Below are 22627 nucleotides of genomic sequence, written 5' to 3'. Positions count from 1 at the left end.
TTTAAAATAATGGGAATTGATAGCCCTTCAGTATGATGAGGATGAAAACCTGCCCCCACCCCAACTCCCCAATGGAATCTCAGCTGCATACCACATCTTTTGTGTGGCACCAGAAAACTGTCACTGAATTCTAGAGTCAATGTATCCCTGCATTGATTGTGACACAAGCATCAGTACTGAAGAGCATCTCGTTTTCTGACCAGGCTCCCTTGGTACATGCACTTGTTGGGTGCTGCTGATACTGGGTTGTTCCATACCGGCCATGAGTCCCTGTTAGGGATCAGGGAAGAGATTAATTCTGTTTGTATTTTAATGCATTTCTTGCCAACTTTCCAAATACACACCTCCGAAATCCAAAGCTCTCCCTTGAACTGAGCACTTCTCTCTGAATTTTCGTGGGCAGTTTGCCACACAAAGAATGCATACAAAACTGTGTATATTTGTGACAATAAAACACAAAAAGTTCCTTCCCTTAGGGGGGTGTTTCTGGCTCATCAAAACTGTGTACAGAAATGTGCAGGAAAAATGTGTATGGATTTTCATGTGGACATTTTTTAACTGGGGGGGGGGGTTCCACAAACAGGAAAAATGAAAATATTTCAGTTATAGTAGCTCTTTCAAAAATTGCCTCTATGCATATGAATTAGATTGCTAAAAAAAAGTGCCACTTAGTTAAGGTGTCTTCCAAAGGCTTCTGGGAACTGTAGTTTGTTAAGGAGCTATTAAGGAATTGTAGCTTTGCAAGGGATCTCCTAGCAACTCTCAGTGCCCTTAACAAACTACAGTTCCCAGGAGTCTTTAAGGGAAGCCATGACTTAAAGTGGTAAAATAGTGCTTTTTAATGAAAGACAAACATAGCTAAAGAAAATGTTTGCTACTTTTGGCAATAAGTAAAGCTAAAACTGGCCATTTGCTCATGGAAACATTGCACGATAAAGCATCCATATATGAACAAAGGAATTTCTGAGCAATTCTAGTGCCACTGTCACATTTTTCTAACCCCACCCCCTGGCTGTGTTCCTGGATGCAAACCTGAACAATTTTCAAGTAAACGTGCCCAGGACTGCACAAGCAGGATGTCGAATATGGCAGATTGCAATCCCTCTGACGGCATCCCAGCACACACCAGGCATTCTGCTTTCAAATGTCACCAGTGCAAGTACCCAAATCCGGTTCAGCTGAACATCAAACATACCCTTTGTGTCACTTGCGCTTAAATCCAGAGCTTATTTTAGAAAGCTCCAGGGAGCTTTCCGAGTTGTCTAATGTGGAAGGGAAATTAGCCTCCCCACCACCCGAGCTTGTCTGTTGTAACATGTGTAACCCGAGAGGGGGTATTTTGGCATTTTGAGAGTGGGGCGAAATGTGGGAGAAACTTGGGGTGGTACCAGAAGGAGCAATCTCTCTCCGACCCATCAGGTGGGCTAAAGCCACATTAGAGCCCTCACTGCCTGCATAACCATCATCATCATTTATTACTTATACCCTGCCTATCTGGCCGGGCCTCTCCAGCCACTCTGGGCGGCTTGCAACAAAATATTAAAAACACAATAAAACATCAAACATTAAAAACTTCCCTAAACAGGGCAGCCTTCAGATGTCTTCTAAAAGTCAGATAGTTGTTTATTTCCTTGACATCTGATGGGAGGGCGTTCCATAGGGCGGGCACCACTACCAAGAAGGCCCTCTGCCTGGTTCCCTGTAACCTCAGTTCTCGCAATGAGGGGACCACCAGAAGGCCCTCGTGCTGGACATCAGTGTCCGGGCTGAATGATGGGGGTGGAGACGCTCCTTCATGTATACTGGGCATAACAGGTTCACACATTCCTGTGCACACTAAGTAACTCCAAATCAGTTCATAGAATCACAGAACTGTGGAGTTGGAAGGGACCACGAGGGTCATCTAGTTCAACCCCCTGCAATGTGGAGATCCTTTGCCCAACGAAGGGCTCAAACCCACAACCCTGAGATTCAGAATCTCATACTCTACCATCTGAACTATCTCCCAGGTAAACCTAGGCTGAAATCCTGTATGCAATAGGTAAGACCCATTGAACTCACTGAAACTCACTTCTGGGTAAATATTGTATACCAAGGATTGGGAACCTGTGGCCCTCCAGGTGTTACTGAACTACAACTCCCATTATTCCTCTCCATTGGCCATACTTGTTTCCCACCCTGATGTATAGGATTGCACTGTTGTGTGCTTATGCAAGTGATAAATTATAAGTCCCACATCAAGTCCATTATCCTGTGTGTTGTTGTTGTTTAGTCGTTTAGTCGTGTCCGACTCTTCGTGACCCCATGGACCATAGCACGCCAGGCACTCCTGTCTTCCACTGCCTTCCCGCAGTTTGGTCAAGCTCATGTTCGTAGCTTCGAGAACACTGTCCAACCATCTCGTCCTCTGTCGTCCCCTTCTCCTTGTGCCCTCCATCTTTCCCAACATCAAGGTCTTTTCCAAGGATTCTTCTCCTCTCATGAGGTGGCCAAAGTATTGGAGCCTCAGCTTCAGGATCTGTCCTTCCAGTGAGCACTCAGGGCTGATTTCCTTAAGAATGGATAGGTTTGATCTTCTTGCAGTCCATGGGACTCTCAAGAGTCTCCTCCAGCACCATAATTCAAAAGCATCAATTCTATCCTGTGTGTAACATTACCTAGTTGCGTGCAACATTAATAAGCTATGAACGGCAAGGTGTGAAGGTACAAATTGCTTAACATTTTTGATATTTTTGGCCACACAGCTTGGTAAAAGCTGCTCCTTCTTAAACATTATATTTGTTTCTTTTGTAAAGTGGTTTTCTCTCTTTTCTTCCATGGTAAAAGCAGAGGTAGATTTCAATCTACCGATTCTTGCTTCAAGTACGTACTGAAGACATCATTGCCAGATTCGTTTAACAGTCAATCTCTCTGGGAACTATAGTACTGTGAGAGGAATGGATTTCCTAACAAGCACCCTCCAAAAGCTAGAGTTCCCAGGATTTTTTAGGGGAAAGCAACGGCTTTAAACTTTTCTGCTAGAAATGCATAGTGGACATGGGGCCTGGAACGTGAACTTGCTCCAACTTTGGACTCTGTTTTGCCCCCATCAGGTGAAGTGGGATCCAAGCAACCTCTAGCGTGGGGAAACCACTGATAGCAAAAAAAAAAAATCTTAAGTCTCCCTGCCCTGTGCCTCTCCATATCCCAGTGCTGAGCTGGCCTAGATCAGAGAACGTGGACCCATGCAAACAGTCAGAAGACTCAGTTTCATTTCAAATAAGAGAACGCTCATCCATCTGGCTGTGGTATTTATAGCTTCTCCAGCATCATTGTACTTGTTCAAAAATAAAATTGCAGAGAGGGGGGGGGGGGAGGGAAGAAAGGAAGGATTCCAACGGCAGGCGCAGAACAACACCCCCATCACATGATCTGTTTCTATACAGGGCTGGCATCGGGGATGGGCGAATCTGTCCGTTTTGGGTTTCCTCTCCCTTTCTCATTTCTCCAGCCTTAAATCCTGTTTGCCACATTTCCACATCCGTTTGCGATGTTATTATGCATTATTTTTTCCCTTTAAAAATAAAATCCTCATGAAAACTGAACAGCGTTTTAGCATGCCTTTCTCCGAATGGACACACGTTTGTCTGCGGCTTTGCTTCACATTTATTTCTTGCAGAGCAGTTTCTCGCACATTACTTGGCTGGAGGACTGCGCTGCAAAATTGGGAGAAGTGCACACTTCGAAACGGGGCTGTGATTCGGTTCCTGTGTCCTTCCAGAAACTGCAATTTCACGAGGGAGCCTCCTTCCCTCCCGCAAGTCTCCTCCCCAACCCAATTCTCCCTCCTTCCTGCTATCACTGCCAGTTTACCTGTCCTCTCTCTGCATGCAAGTAGCAACAGGTGCAGCGAGATGCAATAGCACCCTCCACTTGAACTCTCTCTCTAGGTCGGTGTGAGGAATGCACTCCCTCAAATGATGGAAGGACATTTTCAGTGGCATTTGGGAATACGAGGTCCACAGCCACGGTGGGGTCAGTGGGGGAACCTCCCCCCCCCTGCTTGAACACTGTTTTGCTCCATCTGGATTTTGCAGGAGGGGGAGAGTTATAGGTTTTTTTTAAGTGACATGAAAGCATACTTTAAATAAAAAACCTCAAAAAACAAGAGCCTCTTATGTGGATTTTGATGTTTGGTTTAAATTTATGGGGGCCAGTGCTCCACCCAAGAAGGCAGCAGTGCTTCAAAGTCGACTATGGCAGTCACTATGCGCCTTTAATAGCTATTAATGTTGCCCTCCGCCCCCCGCCCTGGCAGCCACTCTGTGACAGACACCCCTGGGGCTTTCTCAATATTCCAGATGTCCCCACTGCATAGCTGCCAAGTACCCCGTTTTCTCCAGGAAAACCCCGATTTTACTTACCTTTTCCCGGTGGTCCCCCGTATCACTTCGTCTTCCGTTTTTCTCTGTTATTTTCTCCTGCCAGCGGCCATTTTTTTTCTTTCCAATTTGCCCTTCTATGGGCACCAAAAATGGCCGCCGCCGGCTTCGAAAGTCGCTTGTACGCATGTCAGGAAGTGCATCGACGCAACTTCCGGTGTCGCTCCGCCCATCTATGGGCACCAAAAATGGCCTCCGCCGACACCGGAAGTCGCGTCTAAGCGACACCGGACGTTACGTCGACGCAACTTCCGGTGTCACACGGCTGCCGTTCCCGGATTCTGCAGTCCGGGACTTGGAAGGTAAGCCCCACTGGCCCCTAATACAGTCATAACTTGGGTTACTGCCGCTTCAGGTTGCGCGCTTTCAGGTTGTGCACCGTGCCGAACCTGGAAGTCCCGGAACAGGTTACTTCCGTGTTTCAGTGCTCGCGCATGTGCAGAAGCGCTAAATCATGCTTTGCACATGCGCAGAAGCGCTGAATCATGACCAGTGCGTGCGCAGATGCGGCACTGCGGATTGCGAACGTGCCACCCGCACGGATCATGTTCGCAACCCGAGCGTCCACTGTAGTTGATTTAGACCCCTGTTAATAGTCAAAGGTAATGTTGCAAGCCAGGATATCAGCTAGGGCTGCCATATTTCAAAAAGTGAAAATCCGGATACAAAAGTTGTTGAGCTTTTCTTGCAAAATCTCAAAATAAAAATGTGGTTTTTGTGCTATTTTTAAGGAAATTCACCAAAACCTAGACTCCCAATAGAGGTTGTCATATGCAGAGCTGTAGGTAGGTGATCTGTCGCCCCTGGCAGAACTGTCCAGATTGTGCCCCCTAGCCACGGACAAATTAGCTCTTCTTTCCGCCTCTCCTCCACCCCACCCCCCAATTCAATTCACCCTCGATTAAAAACCTTTTCTTATGAGGCGATAATCATTATTTTTATTTATTGACATATTTATGGACATATTTTTATGCCAATTTTGCGCCCCCCCTTGCACCCCTGATGGGGGCCCACCTTACCACCCCCTAGCTATGGCCCTGGCCATTTGTCCAGATTTCCCCTGACATTTCAGAGATTTCCGCCCGGACACTGTTTGTGATGTATAGCAAGCCTGTTTTTCAGTTTGGCACAGACTAAAGATAAATCCTTGGACCACTCTTTGTCCAAAGCTACTTTGGAGGAAAAAAAAACAGAGCAGACAGAAGCTGGTTAATCCAGTCTCAGGACTACGGCAGATGTGACACCAGAGATCAGCTTTGTTGTGGGATCTCACAGCTGTTTTGATCATACTTAAAAGTAGCTTCAGGGGCTCCTATTTTAATCAGCAGAGGGGAAGGAGATGCTGTATCCCTTTCCCCACACCGTTTTGCAATCCTAATGCTGATCTTACCTTTGGGGAAAGGGGCAGCAGCTATCTAAATCATGGCTGCGATTGTTCCCTACTCTTGCCCAAGCTGGAAAGGAGCAGCAATTTGGACTGAGAACAAAGCATCGGAGGAAAGGGTTAAGTACTCCCTCCCCCAGCACCAGTGTTTGAATTAAATTCAGAGTCCCACATGGCTGCTTTAATATATTTTTAAAAGTCAATGACAGATCTCTCGGGTCACTGTTACTTCGGTCCACAGCAGGGACAATATTTGCCAGGCAGGTTGAAATGAAGTCTGGGTTTTTTCCCTCCCCATTGGCAGAGTGCTACTTTGATTATTTTTGGATTCCAGAGTGCTAATGTTGCCGTGAAATCTCACACTTCCTGTGAGTTTCTTTGGGTGTCCTTGTCACGCCTGTGCAACCTGCACGTCTGTGAGTAAACAGGTTATACAAAGGTCTGCACATCTTGCATGTCCTTTCCTCCAAAGAAAACTGATTCTGTAAAGTGATGTGGATCAATTGCCAATGACGCCGCTTGCTAGGGCATATGGAATCCGTAGTTTAGCAACACCTGACAAAAAGAAACTATCTAAGCATAAGGAACACACCCACCCGCTGCAATGATTCAGGGCCAGGGCAGGATTGGGTTGGGTGCTGCCCTGATTGGGTAAAAGTAGGGGTGCTCTGTGCAGAGCCCCACATGGTACCATTTGTAGCAATTGTTCTGAAATGCAGGGTCCAGGTTCAAGGCGACCCCTGCAAAATGCCCGCTGCTGTAAGCTAGGCTTACTGCAGCGAGCATCACCAAGCAGAAGCCATTTAAATTTCCCACAATGCCCCTGATGTTTTGTGGGAAATCTATATGGCAGCCCTCACTGTGGCCTTGTAAAATGTTGCTGGCTAGAAAATAAGCCCCGGATTAAACATTCATCATCAGGTCCCACCAGAGCATGACTCCATGGCAAATTTGTTGTTGTTTAGTTGTTTAGTCGTGCCCGACTCTTTGTGACCCCATGGACCAGAGCACGCCAGACACTCCTGTCTTGCACTGCCTCCCGCAGTTTGGTCAGACTCGTGTTGGTGGCTTCGAGAACACTCTCCAACCATCTCGTCCTCTGTCGCCCCCTTCTCCTTGTGCTCTCAATCTTTCCCAACATCAGGGTCTTTTCCAGGGAGTCTTCTCTTCTCATGAGGTGGCCAAAGTATTGGAGCCTCAGCTTCAGGATCTGTCCTTCCAGTGAGCACTCAGGGCTGATTTCCTTCAGAGTGGATAGGTTTGATCTTCTTGCAGTCGATGGTGGGAATTTCAGTTCAGAGCAGGCGTCAGAGGGGGTCCTGCTGGGATACTGAGATCCCGACAGCTGCTGCTGGCACTGAACCTATTTGAACCAGAAGCCTCTGAAATCTCTAAGGAAATATTAGGCCTGGGGCCCAAATGTGGACCTTGGGACTCTCCCCAGACCACACCCTTCATTGGCTTTGCTTCTTGTCTACCAGAAATGCTTTTGGCTGGCTGGAAGTGTCCTTGACCTCTTGCTTGCCTGGATGGAGGATGGGGAGGGTTGCTTGAACTGAGACTATTAGACAAAAGTAAAAAAAAATGCATTAATTGCTCTGGCCATGTTTGACTCTGACCTTGCTCACCAATGGCATGTGGCCCCCAGGGGGCAAAGTGGCCTTTGGGTCGAAAGAGGTTCTATAGCCCTGCTCTAGGGCAGTGTTTCTCAACCAGTGTGCCTCCAGATGTTTTGGGACTACAACTCCCATCATTCCTGACCACTGGTCTTGCTAGCTAGGGATGATGGGGGTTGTAGTCCCAAAACATCTGGAGGCACACTGGTTGAGAAACACCGCTCTAGGGAATAACTCAGAAGGCAAATAAGATGGGAAGTTGCCTTCTGTGGCACTCCTCAGAGATATGCAGGAGATATGCCCATTTTTGTTGCTCTTGCCCCACTTCGTATCCTAGTTGCCTCCTGAACATAGCTGTCAAGTTTTCCCTTTTCTCGCAAGGAAGCCTATTCAGCATAAGGGAATTTCTCTTAAAGAAAGGGAGAATTTGACAGCTATGCTCCTGAGTCACTCCTGAATCATGAGGACTTGAATCATGAGGGATTAGGTACCATTCATGTACCCTCCAAGTGTCCCAGTAAAATGTCCTTATTTTCATCTGAGGAATGTTGGAGGGTCTGCGTTCAGGCTGGAGCAGAGGCAAATGGGTTGGCATTTCAAGTGACCCTGGAATTCAGTTGGGTGGGACACAATACCCCAGACCCTCTCTCTGTTACAGCACTGCCTGCTTATGGAAATCGGGATTTATTTGTGTCTGTGTTTTATAAAGTGGGCCAGAATGCCTTCTCTTTACGAGCTCTTCCTTGATGGGTGCTTAAGGAATATTCTGAAACCAATGCCTCTGCTGAAAAGATATCAAGCCCATTGTTTTATGCTGACTGATATTTAATTTGAAATGCACCGAGCAGAACGGGATCCCTGCAGCACCGTAAAAAGGCTGCCTTTTGTTTAGCTGAAATCAAAGCGGGACTGTTCAACACCAACACCATGCAAACACAACAGAGGCAAAGAGCTCTCACTCTGCACCTTTTACTCAAGTCTGTCTATATTATTACTATTATTTAATTTGTTACCGGCCCTTCACCCTGAGGTCCCAGAGCAGGCTGCAACATTATAATGTTACAGTGTTTAAAAAGCTTTCAATTTAGATTCTCTGGGCGCAATGAGTGGACCTCAGACCACTCATGATCTGGTGTACTGGTGTTCACATGGCGCATTCAACGAGCGTACAATCTGGATTGGAACCAATATTCACTCGTAATGTTCAGCTGGTGTACAACCTGTGCACTTGTGTACATGAGAGCTGAGCTGTGCCAGTATATGCTCTTTCACGCCAACACTTGTGCATGTGTACAAGTATGAATATTTTGCATAGATAATCAATGTGTGGAAACAACTTGAACCAGCATTCAGTGTCATGTGTGAACAAGTTGGAGCTTGCGTGGTCTCCTGAGAGATGCAGCTGGTGTAACCTAAGGGGTGGTGCTAGGCAGGTTGGGCGGTAGTGACTGGTGGGATGGGGACAATGCCAAGAAATGTCTGGTTAGGGTGCAGGAAAGGATCTCGCCTCTTTAGAGAAGGACTGTAGCTCAGCATTAGAACATCTGCCGGCTGAAGGTCCTAGCTTCAGTCCCCTGAAATCTCCAAGTACAGCCGAGACTCCCTGTGTGAAACCCTGAAGAGCCTCTGCCAGTCACTGTAGACAACCCTGAGCTCAATGGACCAGTGGTCTGATTCAGTAGAAGGCATCTCCCTAGGCTTTTATATTCTACTTGAGGAAGGACCTCACTGTGCTCAGCTCTCTTGGAGGAGCCTGAGGGACATGGTGTGTGTACAAACAGCAACACCTCTGCTTGCATCGTGCCATTCTTAAATATTGCATTTGTTGCCTCATTTATGGGCATGTATCACATTAATTTCCCTAGTTGCTCATTAAGATTACTTTTGATTCATTCCTCACATTCATCTCCCTGGATTCTTTCTTTGGCAGGAGAGTTGACTTTGGCATCATTTCCCAGGGATGCCACTCCTCCCCCCCCCGGTCGTTTTCCTACCACTCTCAAAATGCTCAGGGATGACACAGCTTCTGGGCCATTTTGCAGGCAAGGGGGGGGGGGAATGGCAGTCACTGAAGCTCATTCTCTTGCAGCCAGACGCATGATGGCTGGGTTCAAACATCTGGGGGGCTCCTATATGCAGAAGGTGAAACAAAACTTGTTCCTCGTTAATCTTGATAACAGGACTAGAATGAACAAGTGGGAGATATGGTGTGCTGTGGTGGTTAGATTGTTGGTCTAGGGAGACCAGAGTTCAAATGCCCACTGTGCCATGAAGGCTTTGGACCATTCATTATATCTCAGCAGGGTTGTTGTGAGGTTAAAATGGATGGGAGGAGACATGCTCATGGCACAAGATTCTTACAGGAAAAGGCAGATCTAAATGCAATAAATAGACAAATATCGCAAGGAAGCCAACTGCAGTGCAACCTTAGGAGAAACTTCCTAAAACCAAGATTGTGCAATGGAAGTAGCTAGCTTGGGGTTGTCCTTCACCAAAGATATTTGAGCAGAAAACTGTACGACCATCTAGGAGGGGCACAGTTGTGGCAAGATTCCTGCACTGTGGCCTTTCTGATGCTGCTGGAGTCCACCCCCATCAGCCCCAGCTAGCATGGCCAATGACTTGGGATGGGTGGGAGTTGTGGTTTGGCTGTATCTGGAGTAGACATGGCCCCTTCCAACTCTGCAAGTCTATGTTTCTGCCAGGATGCTGTCAGCGGCTGGTTGCCCAGGAAAGTATAAAGACAAGGAAAGGTTTCCTACCATGCTTCTTTATTTCAATATTTACATAGAGAGGCTATAGAACTCAGCCTCTTGGCTAATGGCATTCTCCGAGTGAATCTCCACCCTCCGTCTCTCCCACTTCCTCATTCATCACTTCTACAGCTGCTGCTACATGCCCTCTGTCTTTGAGCTCTTTGCTCTCCTACTTTTAAGGCTCACCAGGATCTGGGAGATGGAGGGTCTGGGATGCTTTCGTCAGCTGCCGCTCTGCTTCTGCCCCCTCCTTGTCCTCTCCCATGATTTCCCAACTCCCCCCCCATCTGCCTCTGAGCTGTGACCTCCTACAAACCCCTGTTGTCTATCTATACTGTCTTCCTCTTCCTCATCCCTGGAAGGGTCAAGATGGGGAGACAGTCTCCAGCATTCCTCCTCTGCCTAGTCCCTGAAAGTTTCCATGATTCTGATTAGAAGGCTTCTGACCCTGAAACATCAGGTCAGACTACCCTAAGTCTATGGTAGTGTGATGGCCTGGGATTCGGACTCAGATGCTGAACCTGAGGCAGGGCCGTCTTAAGCCCACCCAGCGCCCTGGCACTAGGTCCCTCCAGCGCCCCCCTCCAGCGCCTCTCCAAGGGCCCGGGAGTGCCAAGCGGACAGCGGCAGCAGCGGGAGGCCACCTTGGACGACTCCACGCTGCGCCTCCTTCTCGTTTCCCCAGCGCTGGGTTCTACTCAGTCGAGCTTCTCCACCAGCGTGCGCACTGCAGGACCAGCAAGAGCTGCTTGGGCGCTGTGCGCGCGCTGGTGGCAAAGCTCAACTGAGTGGAACCCAGCACTGGGGAAATGAGAAGGAGGCGCAGCGCGGAGTTCTTGGAGAAGGAGCGCAGTCCTGGCCAGATCGCCGGAACCCTGTGCTCACTTGGCGCCCTTCCAGTGCCCTCCAGCGCCCGGCGCCGTGGTTCTCCACGCCACTAGCCTCTATGGCTAGGACGGGCCTGACCTGAGGGGTCTCAGCCTGCACAGGGTTCCCCGCCTCCAGAACCAGCTGAGCTGGATCTAGGGCATGAGCCTGAAGGGTCCTCACCTGCGCAGGACCCTCAGGTGCAGTCATCAGCTGAGCCAGCTCTGGGCCCTGATGGGATGGAGGACCCATTGCCTGCAGCTGCTCCACTCCCAGCCCCGTCAGGGGAAGCCAAGTCTGCCCCTGGGTCCGGTGACCCACCAGCCTCTCCTGAGCTGTGGAGGCTCCGGGCAGAGAGTCGAAGGGAACTAAGTTCTTGCAGAAGGAGTGCTCGCCTCTAGGCCAGAAGGAGAGGCGAGTCACCGGAGGATCGGGGCCGCCCCTTGCCTAGGAGCAGATAAAAGCCAGCCAGCCCCAGACCCAAGTTGCATGAGCAACATAGTTGCTAACATGAGCCTGCCTGAAACGCCGTGCCTGTTCCTGACTGGTACCTTACCCCGCTTCCTGCCTTGCCCCCTGCTGGACTTACCCCCTGCTGGACCTAGGACTGGACTTTGACCCTGCTTTACGGACTAACCCTTGGTGTGTTCTGAACCTCTAATTTCCTGGCTGGACCTAGGACTGTTTCCTGACTCTGCTTTCGCCCTTCCCTGGACTTGCTTGCCTCGCTTGGACATACTGCTATTGACCCGGACTGTTGACCACGCCTCTGCTCGGCCTTGGGTGAGTTCCTGGTTATCCCACCCGGTGTCCACTGGGCTAGGCACCCCCAGGGCCAGCACAGATAGGCCTGCCATATGGCCGGAATTACCCCAGACATAACCAGGATTCATCCGTCGGAAATTTCCAACAATTGGTTGAAATGTCTGGGGAAACTTGGGCAAATTTTATTTAAACAAAATAAAATCTTTTTTTGGGGGGGGGAGAGATTTGCAAAAAAAAAAAGCCCAATAACTTTTGTATCTAGGTTTTCACTTTTTGAAATATGCCAACCCTAGCTATGAACTTTTTCCAGCTTCCTCTGCTGCCAAGCTACTTCCCTGCCCCACAACGGCATTGCCAAGCAGAGTTTCTGTGACCTTGTTCATCTGTTGTCAAGAAGTGCAATGTGGATATTATAAGACCGGAGGTGTGAATTATCTTGTAGGGCAGCCAGGATAGTATTTGTCCAAGGGACACAGGGATGGTGCCAACTTTTATTTTCTTTTTTTAAAAGAAGCATGCAGCCTGTTCCTATACCACAAGGTAAATCCTTCTGAGAACAATGGGATTTACTCCAGAGTAAGGATGCATCAAAATTGCAGCTTGAGTCTGGGAATGCTATTTAAGCAACAACAACAACCCTCTTTTTTGAGTTTTTGCATTGTCCAACTTTTGATTCGGATCCCAATAAAACCAAAGTAAATTCAGGATCATTCCAGGACATGGTGGCAGCATGTGCAAAGACACAGCTTGCCTCTGAAGACTTGTGGAAAGGGATCTAAAAATAGCCCTGTAATTTGGAAACAGAGGTTATTTGAAATGAATTTGATTCTCTCTTGTAAGTAAGCCAAGAGGTTTCTGACGGATGCACAGAACAACTTCCATGCTCACCTTTTTCTCCTCCGGAAAACAATGTCACTCTTTTCCCCCCTCTAAGACAGGAGTGATATTACAACCTTCATTTTGTCTACTACCCAAACCTCATCCAGCCCTTGAAAAGGTCACTTCACCAACCAAGGTTGTTTCTAGAATTTTGCTGTTTTCAGGTGGGATTCAATCACATACCAGCAAATTCAGGTTGCACAGTTAAAGTTGAGCTGGAGCTTTTGCGGATTCCTCAAAAAAAAAAAAATATTGAGTTTTTGCAATAAGGAAAGTGAAAAGGAAATGCATTTTTAAAAATAATAGTATTTTTTAATTATTTTTCCAGCAGTGAGAGAAATGCATTCTGATGGTTCGGATATACGTACTTCCTTGAGGCAACATTGTCTAACTTGCCTGCAAATATACCTGAGTTCTGCATCACGGATACCTCTGAGCCTCCTTTAAGAGGAGGCATGTTTGCAAAATTCTCCCCATTCAAATTTCTCTGTGAATTTTATGCACAACCATATCCCATGTGGTGCCAAACTTTATGCAATGTTATGTGATTTTAGGGATAGGCCATCCTGTTTCTGTTTTATGTTACTTTCCTATGTGTTCTACCCCAAATCCACCCTGTTCCTGCAGAACCATTTTCCCTTAAAAGCATGAAAAAAGTCCCCACTTAAATTGTACATATTTTAAACACTTTTGCCCCTGAAAATATACTTCTTGTATCCTTTTCAATGAATTGTTCCTAAGAAGCAGAAAATCCTGGGGCACCCTAGGTAAAAAGAAAAACAGACAGAAATTGATTAATTGATTACTTTTACTTATCTGCCACTTCTCCACGATGAGCTGTGCCCAAGGTGATTTACAGCAAACATTAAAAAACATGAAACACAGAGCATGTCAGTAAAATCAATTTAACAAACACAGAATAAATCCGCCCTTTTTATTTTTTAAAAAAACAAACAATCTTGGTTTAAGTACATAAATACAAAGCAAATCAGGAGTTAAGTGGCAGTCGAGTTTCACATACTGGTCTTGCTGCTTTCCAAGGAGCCTGGCATAAGTACAGCTCAGAGGGAAAAGGGGTAGATGACACACAGCTGGCTCCAACATCTCTCCTCCCAAGGAGGCTGGCAGGCAGCACCAAAAGTCGGGGAGAGCAATCATGGCAAGTCTCCTCCCCAGCCTCCCAGAAGCACCAACTGCTGGTGTGGGTCTCATTGCATTTCACTGCATTGTATTTAAGTCAGCAGCCTCGACCCAGTATACCTGAAGGAGCGTCTCCACCCCACCCACCCTTCGTTCAGCCCGGACACTGAGGTCCAGCTCCAAGGGCCTTCTGGCCGTTACCTCACTGCAAGAAGTGAGGTTACAGGGAATCAGGCAGAGGGCCTTCTCGGTAGTGCTGCCCACCCTGTGGAACACCCTCCCATCAGATGTCAAGGAAATAAACAACTATCTGACTTTTAGAAGATATCTGAAGGCAGCCCTGTATCATGAAGTTTTTAATGATTGAGGTTCTAATGTATTTTTAATCTTTTGTTGGAAGCCACCCAGAGTGGCTGGGGAAACTCAGCCAAATGGGCGAGGTATAGATAATAAATTATTATTATTATTATTATTATTATTATTATTATTATTATTATTTATTCAGAGGGGCTAGATGGCATACCTACCCTAGTCTTACTCCAAAGGAGGCTGGCATCAACAAAAGTCAAGTGCTGGGGAAGGCAACAATGGTCACTGTACTCTTTTCGTTGCCTGCAAAAACCATTTTTCTTTAGACAAGCTTACTCAGATTTTTAGAAAATTGACGTGAGTTTTGATCTGTTTTTAGTTCATTGCTGATGCTAAATTTTCGAAAGCTTTAAATAGTTTTAAATTCATACTGTTCTACCTTTTTTCGTAAGCAACTTTGAGGTCTTTCTCCTTTTTTTTTTACTAGCGTGCAGGGTGTAACTTTTAGGAAAACAATCAATCAAATAAGGTAAAGGTAAAGGACCCCTGGACGGTTAAATCCAGTCATTAATGACTCTGGGGTTGCGGCGCCCATCTCGCTTTACTGGCCGAGGGAGCCGCCGTTTGTCCGCAGACAGTTTTTCTGGGTCATGTGGCCAGCATGACTAAGCCGCTTCTGGCGAAACCAGAGCAGTGCACGAAAATGCGGTTTACCTTCCCACCGCCACGGTACCTATTTATCTGCTTGTACTGGCGTGCTTTTGAACTGCTAGGTTGGCAGGAGCTGGGACAGAGCAACGGGAGCTCACCCCATCGCAGGGATTCGAACCATCAACTTTTAGGAAATCAATCAATCAATCACTCAAACCTATTGCTGTAAGAAAATTTCTCAATCTGTGCATCAAAGTCTGCTGAGGCCAAGTGGCCCAAGCTCTCACCACTCCCCAATGAGGAGTAAAGTGGACTAGGAATGCACACCAGCATTTTCCTTACATGTCAAGACCTTATGCTCAGGTTGCTGAATTGAGCGATTTTTTTAAAAGGAAAGCCTTGTGCTTTCCAGGCTGCCTCCACCAGGTGGGCACTTAAATGCTTTAATCATGCCACTACTCAACCTTCATTTGATCAGAGTAAGTGACAACAGATTGAGCTTCTAGGGCCTCTTGCTGTCAGGCATGCTTTGCCAGTTCAAAGGCAACACACTTACATGGAGTCGCAATCAGCTGCACATGCAGGTGTTTTCCTTACATTTGATGCTTTGTTTTGAATATTCGCACCCCACCTTATATCAGCCTGGATAACTCAGTTGGTTAGAGCATGGTGCTAAAAACACTGAGGTTGCAGGTTTGATCCCCATGTGGGACAGCTGCCTATTCCTGTATTGCAGGGGGTTGGATTAGAGTATGTTATTCTACGAGTGGCTGGGGAACCTCAGCCAGATGTGCAGGATATTAATCATCATCATCATTATTAATTATCCCTGGTGGCTTCCAAGGCAGTGGACAATGAGATTTTGGTTTTTTTAATATTTTTATTAAATTTTCTGTTTTACCATTTCAGATAAACATTTCACATCCTTAAGATATCAATGACTTGCCGTCTTCTCTTTCCATGGTTCATTTGGCATATCTTATATCCCTGCATATTTTACAATTTTACCAATCGTTTTCCATTATTGCATCCATTATTGCATCCATCAAAACTTATTTGCACTGTTGAATTTATCTTAATACTGCCAGCGTTTTCAGCTATACACAATTATTTTCCATATATTCAATAAACGTTTTCCAATCTTTTATAAACATATGTTCTTCTTGTTCTTCTATTCTATATGTTAAGTCTGCACGTTGTGCTCATTCTGTCAACTTAAGTTGCCAGTCTTTTTTAGTTGGGACCTTGCTCATTTTCCATTTTGGGGCCAACAGAACATGGGCTGCAGTTGTTGCATACATAAATAACCTTTTCTGACACATGGGAATTTCAGTCTGAATTATCCCCAACAGAAAGGACTCTGGCATTTTGGGTAAAAGTAATTTTAAACATTTTTTCCAATTCATTATAAATCATTTCCCAATACCCTTTTACATGTCCACCACATATTTACACTTCTAGTTTGGGGTGTGTGTGGGGGGGGGGGAGTCTCAAAGTGCAGGGGTAGGGGGCTTTATGGTGTTATGATGAAAATTAGATTGAGCCACTTTCAAAAAACACAGCAGGGTAAGAATCCCGAGGAGGACGAATAGGAGGAGGAGGAGGAGGAGGAGGAGGAGGAGGAGGAGGAGGAGGAGGAGAAGGAGAAGGAGAAGGAGAAGGAGAAGGAGAAGGAGAAGGAGAAGGAGAAGGAGAAGGAGAAGGAGAAGGAGAAGGAGAAGGAAGAAGCTCATGAGATTAACTTAAGTATGGTAGAGGAAATAAAATGATCTGTGAAGTTTCAGGATGGGGATGGGAAAAGAGTGAAAAGAAGGCACTCAATGACTGGTTAAATATCCTACATTGTTAGCGGTGGGCCTTACGGCAGTAGTGGCCTTGTTGGCATGGTGGTGGTGGCAGAAGTGGAGAGAGAGCCCAGCTGGCAAAGGTAAGGCAGCAGGGGGGCAGCGGCAGCAATGGTGGGCTGATGTCAGGGACTGAGCAGCAGCAAACGTACTGCTTGGCTGCCCGGGCGGTGCCCCCTGGGGTGGGGCATCACTCCACAGTACGCATGTGTCCTGACGCCATGATGCGTGTGCCAGGACGAGCCAGGACGGACTGTGCATGTCTGCACATGCACAGTCTGTCCGGGTTGGCGCTGCTGCTGTGCTTGGCTGCCGCCTGTGCTACGGCAGACCCCTACAGATCCCTTGCTATGCGCCTGGGACTGGGCAGAGGAGGAATGGTGGAAACCGCCTCCCCATCCTGACCCCTCCAGGGAAGGAGGAAGAGAAAGATAGTATAGATATACAACAGGGGTTTGAGGAAGGTCGCAGCTCAGCGGCAGTTGAGGGGGAAAATTGGGAAATAATGGGAGAGGAGGAGCAGGCAGAGCCGGGGCAGCATCTGGCTGACACGTCGTCCCTAGAAAGCATCCCAGACCCTCCATCTCCCAGAACCCGGTGAGCTTTAAAAGTAGGAGAGCAAAGAGCTCAAAGACAGAGGGCAAGTAGCAGCACCTGTAGAAGAGATGAATGAGGAAGTGGGAGAGACGGAGGGTGGAGATTCACTCGGGACAACACCATTATCCAAGAGGCTGGGTTCTATAGCTTCTCTCTGTAAAGACTGAAATTTAAAAAAGGACAGTAAGAAACTTTCCCTTGTCTTCATACTTTCTTGGGCAACCAGCCAGGAGCCACTGACAGCATCCTGATAGCTGAAGCAGCCTGAGCAGGGTAGGAGCAAGCGATGAGGTCATGGGGGGGGTTAGGGTTAGGGTGGTGGCGATGGCAGGCCTGAGCAGGTGGGGTAGTGGCGTGGGGACGGATTTAGGTTACAATAAGTTGGAGGGTATGCATTTATAGCACCTTTAGTGCACATTGAAAGCCTGCAGTTTCCTCCAAAGACACGTGGGAACCGTAGTTCCCCTCACAGAGCTACCCTTCCGAAAGCCCAGAACAAACTACAGTTTCCAATCCACATGCTTTAAATATTGCTTTGGCAGTTTTTAAAATGTCTGGTGCAGATTGACTCTTCTCGTCCTGATCACTGCTGGGTGCAGGAATCACAACCCTACATTTGTAACACACACACACACACACACACACACACACACACAGAGAGAGAGAGAGAGAGAGAGAGAGAGAGAGAGAGAGTCAATAATTCAAGATGCCCACTACAAATTTGCTTAGCCAGCCAAACATTGCTAGGCCAGTCACATCCTCAACTCGGATCAATACTTGGTTCTGCAGATTCTCCTCCAATGCCCATCTGAGCTGAGGTAGAAGAGAAGATTGCAAGATGCATTGCTGATCTTCCAGGCACCATTAGACCCTGCTGGTTTTGTCAGGGAAGGGATTCAATCCCTCCCTGGTGTCTTTTCCTCAGGAAGTTGGACTGCATGCCTACCAGATTGTGCATCCTTAAACAGCTTGCAGGGCTCCAGGCTCTGCAGAGGAACTCCAGGCTTGGTTTTTAAAACAGCTTCTTTTAAAAGGCAGGGGGTGGGTGGGATGTGAAGCTCACAGAAACACAAAGGAACTTAGGGAATAAGTTGCTGGGACATCCCTGCTCACAAGTCGGCCTCTCTAGGGCCTGACCACACTATCTGGTCCTCATTGCTTTGCACCACAAATGATTTTACCTGGTTGGCCTTGAACTCTGATAATGCCCCTTTGCCTGCCTGCCTGAATGGGAGTTACGTAAGGGTAGAAATGAGCTTATTGTGAAGCGTTTATAGGGATTATAGGGGCAGAAGTTATTAAAAAAATATATGATTAAGCTGTTTATGTATGTAACAAAGCAGCTAGGATTCTTTTACGCACAAAAATGGAAGGAAGAATAAGTTCCCACCCAAGAAGAATGGATAAGTCAGGCGATGGGCTATGCAGAATTGGCAAAGCTAACTGCCGAAATGAGAGAACCTAATGATGATTGCTTTGTGGGAGAATGGAAGCCTTTTTCGGACTATTTAAGGAAATATTATACTGGTAGCATGATGAACTCGCAAGCAAGATTTGAAATATGAGCAACAGAAGGATTTAGAGAATATAGAATTGATGTGATGGTATATGAGACAGAAGGTATTGTGCAGCAGAGCCTGAGAAATAAAAAAACACCCTGGAAAATGGGGTGGGAAGTCAGGAAAAAAAATATTATGTGTTGAAGTATATATGCCAATTTTTTTTGAAAATTTAATACACATTTTTATAGAAAAAGAAACTAGCTTACCATGCAAAGGTAAAATTAACTGCTTCTGGCCCTGCCCATCATTAGCATATGGCTCCCCAGAAGGTTGCCCAGAAACCAATGTGCCCCCCCCCAGCTGAAAGAGGCTCCCATTTCTGCATTCAAGGCAGGCTGTTTATTTGCTTCCTTTCTGCACAGGTCTTCCTCATCTGCCCACCCCCCCCCTCTCTCTCTCTCTCACACACACACACACAGTCTTTAAGAAAAGATTAGAACAACAAGAGAAATAAACATATGGTTGAATATGCTCTTGAAAGCATATTGTGCTGGTACCTAATAAGAAGGATCAATTTCTTTTTATATATCTACACAATATATTCTATTCATATTTGATGAAACATTAAATGCAGTCAACAATAGCAGGAGTACAGCAAGTCAGTAATCTGCCAGGTCTGGTTTTACAACAGGAGACGCATAAATGCATAAATAGATGCATAAATAGTACATAACACTGGTAATAAGAAAGAATTCCTGATACATCGGGCCAGCTCTTAAATCAGCTGCTGGAAAAGAAAGCCAGTTCCATCTGTGCTATATCCCAAACTGTGGGGCTTGGTGCCCATTGGGAGGAAGGGAGTCCCACAATAGATGGAGCTGGAGACAGTGAGAAGCAGAACTGTCCCCATTGTCATCCTCCTTGCTGATTTGTAAAAGGGGCAACTCTGAGACTAAGGAGGAGCATAGCTGCCAAGTCTCCTGTATTCCCCGGGAAATCCCCGTTTTTCCAGCTGTTCCTAGCTGAAAAAATGGATTTTTTTGTTTTTCCCCGGTTTATTCTGGCGCAGTGGCCATTTTGGAACTGGGTGGAGCATGCTCAGAAGCGACTTTTGATGCTGCTCTGTCCAGTTCCAAAATGGCTGCAGTGCGACTTCTGGCGCGGTGGCCATTTTGGAACTGGGCAAAGCAGCCTCAAAAGTGACTTCTGAGCATGCTCCGCCCAGTTCCAAAATGGCGGCAGCGCTACTTCCGGTCTGCTACTTCCACCCGGTCCCTTATTTCTCCGACAGCAACTTGGCAGGTATGAGGAGGAGGGAGACAACAGCCAGGGGGTGCTAAGTAAGAAGGCAGGCAGGTGGCTGAGGTCCCTGGGCCCCAGTGAACCAACTTCCATTGAACCCAAATCTTTTTGAGTGATTTGAATGGCTTAATGTTTCAGCTTCCCCCTCCCAAGTTCATAGCAATAGCATGATGCCACCCATATGTTTTGGCCTATAGCTCCCAATTGTTAGCAGTGCTGGGTGGGGCTGGATGTGATTTGGAGTCCAACATATCCGGAGGGTACCCCATGGGCGACCTCTGATGTAGATGTTGGAGAAACAAAATACCGTATTGGCCCGAATATAAGCCGCACCTTTAAAATTGCAGGGGTGGGGGGAGAGGGAGAGAGAAAGAAAAATATCTGAATATAAGCCCCTCCATTCCTTGCTGCTGCTGGCTGCATACTGGGGGGCGGGGCGTGCTGCATTGTCTATGGACTTTCCCCTTCCTCACTCTTTCCTGTCCCAGCCTTTGCTGCGCTCCTGGCTGCATACCATAAGGTCACAAATATAAGCCACACTTTAACTTTTCAAGGTCGGAATTTTTTTTGGGGGGGGGAAGTGAGGCTCATATTCAGGCCAATACGGTAGAACCCTGCAGGACTCCATAGCCCTAAGTGCTCGGGGAGTCAAGCGTTATGTCAACCAGTGGAATGGGAGTGCAGGATTCCCTGATACTTTCTGTCTTCTGACCATGGCTGTGAGCTGTGGAAATGGCAGGTAAGTGCTCTCCATCACAGAAGGGAGTTGAGCTTCCTCATTCCCTGAATAGCAAGCAGTTGAGGGGTCTTTCCCATCACTGGTAGAGAATTAGAGCTCATTGAATGTGATCATGTTGAAGACCCATCGGCAATTCTAAATTAATTAACAGGCTTTCAACAAGATGATGGGATAAACATGTTCCCCAACCTCTAGCTCAGTCATTTGCCTGAGATACTTGAGGAATTCATTTGGTTCAGATGTTTCCATGAACCAAACTTCCCAGGCTAATCTCCATTACACAAGCAAAGCAGTATCATACCAGTTTAAGAGTCCTGGCTTCCCCCAAAGAATCCTAGGTAATGTAGTGTGTTTTTTTAAGGGTGTTGAGAGTTGTTAGGAAACCCCTATTCCATAGCTGCCAAGTCTACCGTTTTCTCCAGGAAATCCCCGTTTTTCCAGTTGTTCCTAGCTGAAAAAAACGGTTTTTTTTTGTTTTTTCACGGTTTATTCTGGTGCGGTGGCCATTTTGGAACTGGGCGGAGCATGCTCAGAAGTGACTTTTGATGCTGCTCTGCCCAGTTCCAAAATGGCGGCAGCGCTACTTCCGGTCTGCTATTTCCGGCCCAGTCCCTTATTTCTCTGACAGCAACTTGGCAGGTATGCTATTCACCTCACAGAGCTACAGTTCCAAGAGTAGTTTAACAATCAATCTCTCTCCCCGGGGAACTCTAGAAATCATAGCTCTGTCATGGGAATGGGGTCTCCTAACAACTCTCAGCACCCATAACAAATTACATTTCCTATCATTCTTTGGGGGGACACCATGACTGTTTAAAGTTGCATAAAGGTAAAGGTACCCCTGACCGTTAGGTCCAGTCATGGACGACTCTGGGGTTGCGTGGTCATCTCGCTCTATAGGCTGAGGGAGCCGACGTTTTTCCGCAGACAGCTTCCGGGTCATGGGGCCAGCATGACAAAGCTGCTTCTGGCGAACCAGAGTAGCACACGGAAACACCGTTTACCTTCCCGCCAGAGTGGTACCTATTTATCTACTTGCACTTGACGTGCTTTTGAACTGCTAAGTTGGCAGGAGTTAAAGTTCCATGTTACTGCTTTAAATGCATAGTGCAGATGGGGCCTTACACACAGAATGGAAAGCAATTGTCCCTTGGTTTTTACACTTCTTCTGAGCTCTGCATTAGGTTTTAGCTATTAAAACCCCCTTACTGAAATGCATCTAAAATCCATAACAAAGATTTGTATCTTAGGGTAAAATGGAAATAAAAATCTGTGGGTTGTAGCCAATACAGTGGTACCTCGGTTTGCGACCACAATCCGTTCCGCAGAGGCGGTCGCTCGCCGAAGCAGTTGCTTGCCGAAGGCACGCTTCTGTGTGTGCGCGAAGCACCGATAGAGCACTTCTGTGCACACACATGCTGCACAGATCACTTCTGCGCATGCGCGCGCTGCACAGATCGCGTCTGCACATCCGACGCCGCAGAACCCGGATGTAAACACTTCCGGGTCAGCGGCGGTCGCTCGCTGAAGCAGTCGCTCGCCCAGGTCGTAAACCGAGATTTGACTGTACTAGTCCTACTGAGAGTAGACCCATTGAAGGTAACAATCATAACTACCATAGATTCATTCATTTCAATGGGAGTACATTGAACAGGACTAGCACTGGATACAAATCCTCTATTTTGTGTGCAGCTGTGTTTATGAGATATTCAAAACTAATGCAAAATTGTGTGCATTAATAAAAATACTTTGCAGATTGGTATGAGAGCAGGAAAGAATGGACTTATGAATGAACACATGTGAAATGTGCTGAATGGAAATAGACAGATCCACTCATCCCTAGACGCAGCATGCA

The sequence above is a fragment of the Zootoca vivipara genome, chromosome 14, assembly GCF_963506605.1.
Source record: "Zootoca vivipara chromosome 14, rZooViv1.1, whole genome shotgun sequence".
Lineage (NCBI taxonomy): Eukaryota > Metazoa > Chordata > Lepidosauria > Squamata > Lacertidae > Zootoca > Zootoca vivipara.
The sequence above is the reverse complement of the archived record's forward strand: the minus strand, read 5'-3'. Positions refer to the sequence as shown.